This window comes from Sminthopsis crassicaudata, chromosome 3 (assembly GCF_048593235.1).
Source record: "Sminthopsis crassicaudata isolate SCR6 chromosome 3, ASM4859323v1, whole genome shotgun sequence".
NCBI classification, from domain to species: Eukaryota; Metazoa; Chordata; class Mammalia; order Dasyuromorphia; family Dasyuridae; genus Sminthopsis; species Sminthopsis crassicaudata.
Genome location: NC_133619.1, coordinates 335,072,007 through 335,087,264, shown reverse-complemented (window position 1 = coordinate 335,087,264; position 15,258 = coordinate 335,072,007).

The following is a 15,258-nucleotide window of genomic DNA, read 5'->3' as shown; positions in this document are numbered from 1 at the left end:
TGTTTGATGATAGCTTGAAAAGTGGTTTTTACTTAGCATTGTGTTCTGCTATTTGTACAAGATGTGTCAACTGTGTTTACAGGACTAACCAACCCTCTATAGCTTCTCCAAGGAGGTTTTAAGAAGCATTTCTTGATCTGCTGGAGTGTAGCAATGGAATAAACAGTGGTTTTAATTACCTGATATTTCAGTTCAGGATTTGTGAGAATGTTTTCCTTTAGGGACCAGAAATTCTAAATGCTACAAAATTGTAAATGGCTCACCTCCTATGGAAAACACATAACCCATGGAAGGTTATTTCATATTAGAAATGGCAAAACCATGTTACATGGAAATAGAAGGTAGAATGAGAAGGCTGCTGCTATAAAGAAAAGGAGATGGAAATGGGGGAATAATAGTGGAGAGCAGCAAAGGATGAAATGAACAGTCTTCTGACTCAGGAAGGGAAATGTCCTTGTAAAACTGACTACCTCAGTTTTCCATGCAGTCATAAGTTCATTTTACTCAAGTTAACTTCTAAATAATTTAATTTAAATGTCTCAGGTTTTAAAGAACATAATTCATAGGAAACAAAAGCCATTTCAGCAAGAGACTTGAGTTGACTGTTTTGGAGAAAGGGACTTTAAAGGCCACCTAGTCCAACCACCTTTCCAGTGCAGGAACCCCACTATAACACCCCTTTCAGGTGATCATCCCACCGCTGCTTGAATATATGTGAGAGAGAATTCACTACCTCAGAAGGCAACCCATTCCATTCTTTGCATATAAAAAAGAGAAAATTTTAGTATAATTCCCCCTGCTTCCCACATAGAATTATTTCTTTGTCCTCTTCCCTTCCACACACCTTTTAGTCACACAAGACATTTTCATTCTCAGTTGGGCTTCTTTGTTTAAAGTTCAGACAAAGGAGAAAAACAAAATAAGGTTACCAGGATATTTCACAATTGAATCTTCAGTATTAACTTTGTGATCATTGAGAAAAAAATTAGCTGATCTTATGACCTCAAACAAGTCATCTATTCTTTTTAGCCCAGTTTCCTCATGTACCTTACAACTTTGAAGCATCCACAGAACAGGAATGGCTTTGATTCCCATTTCTGGAATATACCATGCTTGCATGCTGTGTTTGATAAAGCATGCTGCTGGTTTTATAGTACTATCCTTCAGCCACGATGTTCTTAGAAATGGAAGGGTTACAAGGGTGATTACTAGCAGCTGAGCAGGAATAGTATGCTTCCTGCAGGTCCCATTGCTTGAAACGCACTAATCTTTAGTGCCAAGACTTTTCTGACAATGCAGAAAAATGTCAGCATTTTAATGAAGTTCATTCTACAGACCAAGGATTGTTTTAAAAGAGGGACAAGCTTATCTTCAAAAAGATTGTCTACTTTTTTTGATGTAAATTACATTTGGAATAAATTTTGACTTATATTTACATATTTCAAACAAGATTGAAGATTTAAGGGCTAACTTTTTATTTATGGGGGATTATAAATTTAAGATATTCTTGGGTAAAATGTATGTGTAACATTGACAAAATAAAAACAAATCAGAAAGTAACTTGCATCTTGTATTTCCTAAGCAACATCATTTGTTTTAAAATTTGGATAAGGAATACAAATGCAAGAAATGCATTTGTGGGAAGAACTGACAGTTTACTGGAGCACAATTCAACATGGTATTTTTTAATTTTCATTAATATTTTTCCAAATGTAAAGATAATTTTCAACATTCATTTTTATAAGAGTGTACCAAATTTTTCTCCCTCCCTCCCTTACATCCCCCCCCCAAATAGCAAGTAATCTGACATAGATTAAATAGATACAATTCTTTTAAACATATTTCCATATTTGTCATCAATATATTTTAAGCCTAATTGTGAGCCCTATTCTCTACCAGAGTACAAAGAATTTTGTATGGAATTACAGAATTTCATCAGGTAAGCTACCTTCAAACAATAGGAGAGGGAGAGTGAGCAAAAGGAAACAGGAGTTGAGTAATACTGGTCAAGATATTCCAGACCTATGTCACAATCTAGTTGGGTATGACAATGAACACTCAAAAACCAGCAGCAGAGTCCAAGTCTGCTCTTTAGCGTATGGTATAGGACTGTTAAAAGAACTACTCTCCTTGTGACATAAAACACTATAACTGATTGGCATTGGCGCTGGGGAATAATTTTTTTTCTCTTTTTGTAAGAGTATAAAAAAGGGAGGGAATCTAGGACACTTCTCTATTTCTTGGGTAACTCTTCCTCATCAGAGAGGGGGAAATGGAACCAGAACTACTTAGACTTTACAGACATTTTTCTGATGAGAAAAAAATTGGGGAAAAAAAATTTCTTCCAAACTACGTCAACATTTATTTACCTTTCAGGGAAGGAGAGAGGAAAATATACTTGGACAATTAAAAAAATGAAAACTCAAAAGCACATTGATGAATGAGAACCGTCATACCTCCCTACCATGAGTACTTTGTATAGAAAGAGACTACAAGGTACTGGAGGTAAATCGAAATTAACTATCTTAAGCAGAAAAAAAAAAGATCACTATTCGGAGTTATTTCAGATTAGTTGTCTATATGCTATGGGTTCTTTGGTTACAATGAGATTGTTCAACCTGATCTGTTTGAAAAGCTAAAGTATCCAATTTTGTGATTAGTAAATTTGGTTTCTCCATCAGATAAAGAGCAAATGCAGGGGGTAAGAAAGTATTTATATAATAAATATAGTATATGATCCTATTAGCCCTTTATACAATTTTGAAAGATTTAGGGCAACTGGTCATTGACTAGGAAAAGATTTGTTATACCTTGAAAAGCCTTTCAAAAGTTAAACCTATTAGAACTTGGAGAAAGTTTGAAATTAAAGGGAGATCAAAACAGGGAGCCAGCCCTGTGGGGAATAATGAGATCTCCATCCCTACCATTTGCTCCCTCCATCTTAAGGCAGAGATATTTAGCTAATAAAAGAAACCATCTTTAGTAAGGGGAATTCAGAGAAGTTGATGGCAGAAGGGAGCTTCAAGGACCGTATTAGAGAAGATAATTACTATAAATTTAAAAGAGAAATAGTCCTGTCAGTGAGAATAGAGCTGTGTAAAACAGGAATCTGAGATGCCCAGCAGAGATGCTACACCCAATGAGAAATTTAAGGATATGAGGGTCTTATGATAGTAGAGGCATGAATTATCTCAATCATATATGTTCCCGACATTTGAGCCCACTACTCATCCATAGATGCTATGCATTTGAGAAATATTGTATCATGTTTATAGGGAGAATGTTTTGTAGCTATATTTATTACTGTGCCATTTCAGCAAATGCCTTTGCTTTGAGCTACTTGTCTCTACTGACTGCCTATAAAAGATAAGCTCAGTAATAGGGGTTCATGGACTGTAATTTCAGGAGTATGGAGTATAGGGAACCTTAAAAACCTGTGAGAGAAGGTACTCCATTGGAGGTCCAAACTGTAAATCTATAACTACCAATTGAGAAGATGCTATGCTTTTATAAATGAAAAATAGACAACGTTAAAGATGAGCATTATTTCTCAGAGAAATTTAGTTAAAGCATAAAACAATTTTCACAAAGATGATGAAAGAGACCAGAAGTTGACTGACTAAAGAAACAAATTTTATTTGCCAAATATGTTTTTAAAATAATATTTTATTTTTATTTTTTCCAATTACATGTAAAAGCAATTTTTAACATTCATATTTTTAATTCCAAATTTTCTTTTCTCCCCTCCCTGCTAAGAAGGCAAGCAATTATATATACATACATACATACATAATACATGTATATATATGTGTATGTGTGTGTGCAATCCTGCAAAATATTTCCATTTTAATAATTTTGTGAAAGAAAAATGAGCAAAAACAAAACAAGTGAAAAATAGTATATTTCAATCTACATTCAAACTCCATCAATTCTTTCTCTAGAGGTGGAGATCATTTTTCATAAGTCCTTTAGAATTGTCTTGAATCATTGTATTTCTGAGAATAATAGCTAAGTCATTCACAGTTGATCACAATTACAATATTCTTGTTACCATGGAACAATTCTTGTTCCTCCTGGTTCTGTCTATTTCACTCTGCATCAGTTCATGTAAATCTTTCCAGGTGCTAGGATCTATTCTACTAGCCAAGTTTTAATTTGCATTTCTTTAGTCAATATTGTGGAACACTTTTCCACATGACTATAGTTAACTTGATTTCTTCATCTGAAAATGCCTATTCATATCCTTTGACCATTTATCAATTTGAGAGTGACCTAGCTCAGTTTTCTATATATCTTAGAAATGAAGTCTTTATCTGAGGCTTGCTATAAAAAAATTTTCTCCCAGTTTTCACCTTTCTTTCTAATCTAAATTGATTTTGTTGGTGCAAAATTTCTTTTGATTAATATAATCAAAATTAACCATTTTCTATCTCATAATGCTCTGTCTCTTTCTTGTCTTACATATTTACTTCCATAATCCATAGGTAAACTAGTATATAATCCTCTAATTTGCTTATGACATCACTCTTTATGTCTAAATCATGCATCCATTTTTATATTATCTGGGCATACATGTAAGATGTTGGTTTATACCTAGTTTATGTCAAATTGTTTTCCAGTTTTCCCAGAAATTTGAGTCAGGTAGTGGTTTCTTGACTCCAAAACTTGGAATTTGGGGGTTTGTAAGATAGTAGATTACTTTGCTTGTTTACTACTTGGAACAGATTAAGTACAAAATATGTTGTAGTAAATAAGCACTCTGATGAACCACTCTGTTTCTTAGCCAGTCCCAGATTGTTTTGATTACTATTTTGAAAAACATTTTGAGATCTCATATGGCTAGACTAAGCCACCTTCCTTCATATTTTTTCCCATTATTTTCCTTGATATTTTTGACCTTTTGTTCCAGATCAATTGTGTTTATTTTTTCTACCTCCATAAAATAATTTTTGGTAGTATGATTGGTATGGAACTGAATAAGTAAGTCAATTTAGGTGGAATTGTCATTTTTGTTATATTGATTTAGGCTATCCATGAACAATTAACATTTTTTAAGTCATCTTAACTCATCAGAGCAATTGGCAAATCCCCTTCTCTAGTTGAGAGGCTCCTGTGTTGCTAGAAGAAATCAATGCTGCCTCCAATAGTCCTAATGATGGACTATTGATGAAAAATCCTTTCTTCTTCCTGAGAAATGATGAACTCTGAATACAGACTAAAATATAATTTTTTTTCACTTTTTGAATTTTTCTTACTTTTTTGGCAAGATGGCTAAAATGGAAATAAATTTTACAAGATTTCATATGTATTATTTAACATGTCTACCTGCCATCTGGGGGAAGGCGTAGGGGGAAGGAGGGGAAAAGTTAGAACAAAAGGGTTTTGCAATTGTCAATGCTGAAAAATTACCCACGCATATATCTTGTAAATAAAAAGCTATAAAAAAATCATCAATAAAAAAGATTTCATATCTGTAATTTTTTTCTATTATAACATAATTTATTCTGATTTTCCCCAAACATTGAGGACATAATTTGTTTCTTTTTCTTATTTACAATTGGTTTTCTGATGAATGTTTTTGTACAGATGGTTTTTTAAAAATTATTATTAAAAGGTTTTTCTTTACAAAACAAAATACATATGCTTGGGTAATTTTTCAACATTGACCCTTGTAAAACCTTTTGTTCTAAATTTTCCCTTTCTTCCCCCCAGCCCATCCCCTAGATGGCAGATAGTCCAATGCATGTTAAATATGTTAAAATATATGTTAAATCCAATATATGTATACATATTTATATAGTTATCTTGATGCACAAGAAAAATCAGACCAAGAAGGGGAAAAAAAAACCTGAGAAAGAAAACAAAATGCATGCAAACAACAACAGAAAGTGAAAATACTATGTGGTGATCTACACTCAGTTCCCACAGACCTCTCTCTGGGTGTAGATGACTCTCTTCATCACTAAACAATTAGAACTGGTTTGAATCATATTTCATTGTTGAAGAGAGCTATGTCCCAGATGGGCTTTTAAAAAAATTATTTTCCCCAGTTACATGTAAAACTATTTTTTATTTTATATATATATATATATATATATATATGTACATATATATTCATTTTTTACGTATTTTCATGTGAATTATGTTGGGAGAGAAAAATCAGAACTAAAGGGAAAAACCACAAGAAAAAAAAAAGTGAACATAGCATGTGTTGATTTATATTCAGTTTTCATGGTTCTCTCTCTAGACAGCAGTTTTTCATCCAAACTATTGGGATTGCTTTGGATCACTAAATTATGAGAAGAACCAAGTTTGTCATAGTTGATCATCACACAATCTTGCTGTTGCTGTGTACAGTGTTTTCTTGGTTCTGCTTGTTTCACTCAGCATCAGTTTATCACATATATAATTGATATCATATTGCTTGTCTTCTTGATGGTTGGGGGTGGGAGTGGCAAGAGGGAGATAATTGATAACTCAACATTTAAAAAATGAATATTTAAAATAATAAATTTAAGAGAAAAAATGCTGCTTCCATTATTGGCCCCATGGGCCTTCTTCTTGTCTCATTTTCAGTCAGGTCCAATTCTTTATGACCCGATTTGGGATTATCTTGGCAAAAATTCTGGGTTTGTCATTTCTTCAGTTCATATTATAAATGGGGAAACTGAGGCAAATGGTTAAGTGACTTTTTCCCAAGATCACACAAGCTACTAAGTATTCTGATGCTAGATTTGAACCCAGGATGAATTTTCTGACTCCAGACCTGGCACTCTATCTTGGGGCTACCTCCCTGCAAGCAGGATCCTTCCTCCTCCACATAATAAAGTAGGAAATCTTTTTGTTTAAGGGAAATCCATGTAGAGGGGCCTTAATTGCCCAATTAGCAACCAAGTGAGAATGGTCTAATCACCTGGGACACCAGTGATTGTTCCAGGCCACCTGCCTTATTGTATCCCTTCTTCTTGAAGTTGTGTTCTAAGTAGTTTTTAAAATCTGTCCCCCTGCCCTGGTGCTGAAGTTTTATGGTTATTGCTTTGTTGTTTTGGACCATGCTTGGCCTTTTCACTTCCCTTTTAAAGGGCAAAATTGTTCCTGCATCCCCTATCTCAAGAATGACATTAAATGGCAATTTATTTAGTGGCCTTGGTTATGAGGAAATATTCTGCTATGATAGAAGATACTCAGGGTTCCTATGCATTGCAATAGCAGTGGGTGGAGAGTATAATGTTCATCTGTGTCAGAGGTCACAATTTCCCCAAGATGTCGGGCCATTCTCACTATGAGTAAACTCAAAGTAAAGGGGACACATGTAATACTGAGGAGTGGGTATAGGAATAAATGCCACATTTAAAAAACATTCCTATCTTAGTCTAAGATTATGATTTCCTTTGGACATTCCAATTTGTCATTTTTAGTTTTCTTTTCAATATGATTTAAACTCAGCATTAAATGGTGACAACTGGGAGATGCAGTGCATAAAGCACTACTTCTGGAGTTTGGAAGACTTGAATTTAAATCTGACCTCTAATACTTATCAGCTATGTGACCCTGGGTAAGTCCTCATCTGTAAAAATACATAAATGGAAATAATGATAGCATCAAGTTCCTAGGATTGTTGTAAGGATAAAAATAAGATTAATTGTAAAGTGAGCCTTATATTAATGCTAGCTATTATTGTTATTGAGCATTCCAGGTTTGCAGTCAGGAAGACTTTCCCGGAGTTGACCCTGAGTTGACCTTGGGGGAACACTCAATCCTTTCTGCCTTGGTTTCCTTATCTATAAAAGGAGATGGAGAAGGAAATGTCAAGTGGATCAACAGACTAGCTGTGAGACCTCCCATGTAACTACAGAAGGCAAATAGCCCTTGTATCATAGCATAATAATGGGACTTGGCCAGATGTAAAGGGCTTGACTCTTGAGTCAATGCACTGGGGTTGGACAATCGAGCACTTGAGGCTAATTACTGATTGAACAATACTCTATAAGAATATGCTTGGAAAATGGCCCTTCCCACTATCCTATGCTGGCCCAATCGTTTGGTGTGTACAGAGAATTGTGGGAGGGACTAGGAGCTGCAGGGAGACTAGCCAGGGTCACTTCTGCACAGGAGACAAGGAGGTGAGGTCGAGGAGGTCCTACTCGTCCACTCTCGTCACTTCTACTGCTAAAGACCAAGAATAAAGACTTTTGCTTTGACTCCTACTGATTCTAAGGTACCCAGGGTGCTAATGCAGTTGCCACAGCCATGCCCACTCAGAGCAAGGGGGAAGCCTGCTATACCACCAGCCCCTGGACAGTGAGAAGCCCCTGTCACCCTGTAAAGGAAGTTCTGAACAATCTTCTCTGTCCCTTAAGAGCAAATCTCAACCTTTAAAAATGAGCAAAAAGAGCTCTGACCATAGATAGCCATTATTAAAACTAGAAAGAACAAACCTCAAGCCCTGAGGACATTAAAGGCAAAATGCCTCTAGATAAAGCCTCAAAGGGATATATAAACTGGTCTCCAACTCAAAAGATTCTCTTGAAAGAATTAAAAAAGAATTTTAAGAGAAGAAAAAATAAGGAAAGGAAATGAAAGTTTTAAAGGAGAATCTAAAAAAGGAAGTGCAGAAATTGAAGAAAACTCCTTAAAAAATACATTTGGTGAAACAGAAAAAAATATACTGAAGAAAACAACTTCTTTTTTTAATTTATTTTTATAATTATAACATTTTCTTTGGCAGTACATATGCACAGGTAAATTTTTTTTTTTTTTACAACATTATCCCTTGTACTCCCTTCTGTTCTGAATTTTTCCCCTCCTTCCTTCCACCCCCCTCCCCTGGATGGCAGGCATTCCCATACATATTAAATATCTTATAATATATCCTAGGTACTGTAACGTGCTCTCCTGGCAGTTACAATTACTAGTCTGTCCTAGACCCACCAGAGTACCTTTGACCACTGTCCTTTGCAGTGTGAGCTCTACCCGGCTCGCCTCCTCTGAGGCCTTCTAAGGTCTCTGGCCACAATCTCTTGAATCTATAGCTTAATAACCGGTAGCGCACTCAAGAACAACCACATGTAACCTTAAAAGCCTTTATTATACCTACTCACATAATGCCCTAACTGATGCCCTGACTTGTTGGTTCCCTGGTGAACACCTGGTCAGAAGACCCATGTGTTCACTACCAAAACCCTTACCTCTTTCGGCTACCCAGGCTAGGGAGCCAGAGTGAAGAGCACCAGGTTAAAGAGGGCGGTTGCTGCCTGCAGTGGGCTTATATAGGGCCTGTGAGGTCACACACACAGCCAATCAGCGAGAGAGTCACCCATTACGAAGCTATCTCAATATGGCCAGGATCCCGCCCAAGGGCAGTCCTAATATCCACAGAAATTATTTCTGGGCCTCAATCTCCCGATGCACTGTGTCCGCCCATTTAAAGGGCCCTTACAATTCCCTTTCTCTTGTTTTGCGGGAACCGCACATCTCACCAAGCTAAACTTTTAGCACCAGCTATAGTTCACTTGATCCATGAGATGACAGTGTTATGCCCAAGGAGGTACAAAGCAGCAGATCAGTAAACAGAAGTATGACAATAAGAACCAGGCTCAACAGTGGCCCAAATGTTCAACCCATTCATCAAAGTCATACTCGAGATAATAGGCCAAAGAGGTTGGATGCCAATGAGGTAGGATGTCAACACTGAGGTGGGAAGTCAACAAGGTAAAACATCACAATTCTAGTTAACAAATATCAGTAGGTAGGTTGTCACAATTCTAGTTACATTTATCACAGTTCTAGACCAATTCTAGTTTCTTACAATTTTCTGTTGCACTTTTCACACTCCTAGAACAATTCTAGTTTATCACAATTCTCAAGTGCACTTTTCACAATTCTAGAACAATTCTAGCTTATCACAATTCTCTATTGCACTTTTCACAATCCTAGAGCAATTCTAGTTTCTCACAATTCTCTATTACACTTTTCACAATTCTAGAGCAATTCTAGCTTATCACAATTCTCTATTGCACTTTTCACAATTCTAGAACAATTCTAGTTTCACAGGTGCACATAAGCAAAGTCATGTCCAGTAACATTGTCTCAATAACAATGGCAGGTGGGTGTGTTGGTTTTTCACCCACTAATTTAAAAGCATATTCCTTCAATAGAAAGCATAGGGCAAAGCCTCTTCCCAGGCCACCATATGGCAAGTAGCCACGGGAGAAGCAAGCAGGCCCATTGTCCATTTACAGTCTTTATATTGCGTATCACCCAAAACAGTCCATTTCAGCTGCAACACTGGAACTGTGTCTGGTGTCTCTGGTCACGGTCAGGAGGGGCATCGCTGCCATCAGCGTCTGAAGGGCTGCGGACATCTGGCTGGTCTCTCTGGACTGTTGTCTGGTCCTTCTCTTGGATCCCCAGGTTACAAATGTCTCTGGTGGGGATGAACTCTGCTGCTGGATCTGCACCTAGGAAGGAATGTCCCCGGGGCCCAACTTGGGCCTTTCCAAATGCCATCCAGGCCTTTCCACATCACAGTGGAAACAAAGTTGTTGTCAAAAAGATTAACAAGTCAGACAAAAGTCAGTCTGTCACTTAGCTGCACTTTCTGTGTATGCCCGAAGTGCATTGCTAAGGTAAAAGGCAAAGAATTTAAAAATGTAAAACCAAAATAGATTAAAAATATAAAACCAAAATAACTTTAAAATGTAAAATCAAAATACTTTGAAGATGTAAAATCAAAAATGTTTAAAAATGTAAAATCAAAATTTAAAAATTGTAAGCAATCACATATCCCAAAATTCCCTTCTCTTGTTTAGAAGAGAAGATCTTGGGGATAGTCTGTGCAGTAATGACTTTACTAGAACACTCGGCTATATCCCTGAATTGTTTTGCCTAAAAATCAAAGTTTTGAGTTTCTGATACCGAATTGTACTCCAGGAGTGTGAATCAATAAATCTGATATTTTCCTCCTGGGTCAAAGATCACACACTGTCTATTTATTCTAGTGATTAAAACAACAATTTTCCAACCCATTCTAGACATAAACACTGTTTTATAAGTACCCGTAGGGGGTTGGGAAATCAAGCTCACCTGTGGAAGTGGAAAATCCACGAGGTAAGAAAAGAGGAGTTCCAACTCTCCAAAGACGATCCTAGCAGTTTTACAAGTATAAAACTCCACTCTCTCTAACTGCAAGGCCTTATCCCTGTAAGGTTTCTTAGAAATTAACTGAACTGTATTTTTAAAACTTTTCTGATTATACTCAATACCCCACAATTCCTTTTTGCCTTGGGGCATAAAGCCTATTCCTGTCCTTTGAAATGAAGACACAGGAGTTTTGAATGGATTAATGGGCAGTGCTGATGGTATTATCGCCCTTCCTTTTCCTCCTCCCCCTTCTCCCTTGGCCCAAGAAGGTGAGGCAGAGGGAAGAAGAATTGGAAAATTCCCCAAAGGCTGATTTAAAATCAAACCTGAGCTTTGCACATAAAAAGAACTAAACTTCTTCTCAATGAAAGAGTAATCAATAAATTCCTTAAAACAACAATGCACAAGGTAAACCAACAAAATGCTAAGAAGAATTTCTACAACTGAAGTCCATGTGATTCGTTTATTTCCTTCCTTAGTTTCTGCCACTGGTTTGAACTCTTCCTGTTCTATCTGTAGTAACCTAGCTTTTTCTTCTTTCTCTATCTCAATCTGTAGTTTAACCTGCAATTCCAGCAACTCTTGCTGTGGCATTTTATACTCTCTACTGTCATACATACGCATTAGCTCTAGGTTGCTCCCTCTCCGAGCTATATTTACTGAGTGTGGGGATAGCCTTCTGGGAGCTTGATTACAAGCTTCCTGCTGTTCTTCAGTGGTGATCTTTGTTAAAAGATCTTCCATCTGGCTCTTTAACCTCTTGATATAAGCATTATGTTCAGCTGTGTCCTTGAGTCTGATCCCAGATTTAACTGGGTCCATATTGCTTCTCTGTCTTCCCTCTTAAGTGGCGTTTCTACCGGATCTTTCAGAATCTTAATTCTGAATATTAAATATTTTCAAAACCTGATAATTTCTGATGTGTCCACCACGTTGGGCGCCATTTGTAACGTGCTCTCCTGGCAGTTACAATTACTAGTCTGTCCTAGACCCACCAGAGTACCTTTGACCACTGTCCTTTGCAGTGTGAGCTCTACCCGGCTCGCCTCCTCTGAGGCCTTCTAAGGTCTCTGGCCACAATCTCTTGAATCTATAGCTTAATAACCGGTAGCGCACTCAAGAACAACCACATGTAACCTTAAAAGCCTTTATTATACCTACTCACATAATGCCCTAACTGATGCCCTGACTTGTTGGTTCCCTGGTGAACACCTGGTCAGAAGACCCATGTGTTCACTACCAAAACCCTTACCTCTTTCGGCTACCCATCTTGGCTTGGCCACCCAGGCTAGGGAGCCAGAGTGAAGAGCACCAGGTTAAAGAGGGCGGTTGCTGCCTGCAGTGGGCTTACATAGGGCCTGTGAGGTCACACACACAGCCAATCAGCGAGAGAGTCACCCATTACGAAGCTATCTCAATATGGCCAGGATCCCGCCCAAGGGCAGTCCTAATATCCACAGAAATTATTTCTGGGCCTCAATCTCCCGATGCACTGTGTCCGCCCATTTAAAGGGCCCTTACAAGGTACAATATATATGTGCAGAACCAAATTTTGTTGTTGTTGTTGTTGTTGCAAAGGAAGGATTGTATTCACAAGGTAAAAATAATCTGGGAAGAGAAACAAAACAAAACAAACAAACAAACAAACAAAAAAACAATGCTCACAGTTTACACTCATTTCCCAGTGTTCCTTTTCTGGATTCTGTCCATCATTGATCAACTGGAATTGGATTAGCTCTTCTCTATGTTGAAGATATCCACTTCCATCAGAATACATCCTCATACAGTATCATTGTTGAAGTGTATAATGATCCCCTAGTTCTGCTCGTTTCACTCAGCATCAGTTCATGTAAGTCTCTCCAGGCCTCTCTGTATTCCTCCTGTTGGTCATTTCTTACAGAACAATAATATTCCATAACATTCATATACCATAATTTACCCAACCATTCTCCAATTGATGGATATCCATTCATCTTCCAGTTTCTAGCCACTACGAAAAGAGCTGCCACAAACATTTTGGCACACATAGGTCCCTTTCCCCTCCTCAGTATTTCTTTGGGATATAAGCCCAATAGCAGCAATGCTGGATCAAAAGGTATGCACAGTTTGATAACTTTTTGGGCATAATTCCAGATTGCTCTCCAGAATGGTTGGATTCTTTCACAATTCCACCAACAATGCATCAGTGTCCCAGTTTTCCCACATCCCCTCCAACATTCATCATTATTTGTTCCTGTCATCTTAGTCAATCTGACAGGTATGTAATGATATCTCAGAGTTGTCTTAATTTGCATTTCTCTGATCAGTAGTGATTTGGAACACTCTTTCATATGAGTGGAAATAGTTTTAATTTCATCATCTGAAAATTGTCTGTTCATATCCTTTGACCATTTATCAATTGGAGAATGGCTTGATTTCTTATAAATTAAAGTCAATTATCTGTATATTTTGGAGATGAGGCCTTTATCAGAACTTTTAATTGTAAAAGTGTTTTCCCAATTTGTTATTTCCCTTCTAATCTTGTTTGCATTAGTTTTGTTTGTGCAGAAACTTTTAAATTTGGTGTAATCAAAATTTTCTATTTTGTGATCAATAATGGTCTCTAGTTCTCCCTTGGACACAAACTCCTTCCTCCTCCACAAATCTGAGAGATAAACCATCCCATGTTACTCCAATTTATTTATGATTTCGTTCTTTATGCCTAAATCTTGGACCCATTTTGATCTAATCTTAGTATGTGGTGTTAAATGTGGGTCCATTAGGCCGAGCGAATATAATAAAGATGACAATACTCCCCAAACTAATCTATTTATTTAGTGCTATACCAATCAGACTCCCAAGAAACTATTTTAATGACCTAGAAAAAATAACAAAATTCATATGAAAGAATAAAAGGTTGAGAATTGCAAGGGAACTAATGAAAAAAAAAGTCAGATGAAGGTAGTCTAGGTGTACCTGATCTAAAGCTATATTATATAGCAGCAGTCACCAAAACCATTTGGTATTGGCTAAGAAATAGACCAGTCGATCAGTGGAACAGATTAGGTACAAAGGACAAAAAAAGGTACAACTATAGCAATCTAGTCTTTGACAAATCCAAAGATACCAACATTAGGGACAAAAATTCAATATTTGGAAAAAACTGTTGGGAAAACTGGAAATTAGTATGGCAGAAATTAGATATGGATCCACACTTAACACCATATACCAAGATAAGATCAAAATGGGTCCATGATTTAGGCTTAAAGAATGAGATCATAAGTAGATTAGAGGAACAGAGATAGTCTACCTCTCAGACCTGTGAAGGAGGAATTTATGACCAGAGGAGAACTAGAGATCATTATTGATCACAAAATAGATGATTTTGATTACATCAAACTAAAAAGTTTCTGTACAAACAATACTAATGCAAACAAGATTAGAAGGGAAGTAACAAATTGGGAAAATATTTTTAAAGTTAAAGGTTCTGATAAAGGCCTCATTTCCAAAATATATAGAGAATTGATCCTAATTTATAAGAAATCAAACCATTCTCCAATTGATAAATGGTCAAAGGATATGAACAGACAATTCTCAGATGATGAAATTGAAACTATTTCCACTCATATGAAAGAGTGTTCCAAATCACTACTGATCAGAGAAATGCAAATTAAGACAACTCTGAGATACCACTACACACCTGTCAGATTGACTAAGATGACACGAACAAATAACGATGAATGTTGGAGGGGATGTGGGAAAACTGGGACACTGATACATTGTTGGTGGAGTTGTGAAAGAATCCAGCCATTCTGGAGAGCAATTTGGAACTATGCCCAAAAAGTTATCAAACTGTGCATACTCTTTGATCCAGCATTGCTGTTATTGGGATTATATCCCAAAGAAATACTAAAGAGGGGAAAGGGACCTGTATGTGCCAAAATGTTTGTGGCAGCTCTTTTCATAGTGGCTAGAAACTGGAAGATGAATGGATGTCCATCAATTGGAGAATGGTTGGGTAAATTATGGTATATGAATGTTATGGAATATTATTGTTCTGTAAGAAATGACCAGCAGGAGGAATACAGAAAGGCTTGGAGAGACATCAACTGATGCTGAGTAAAATGAGCAGAACTA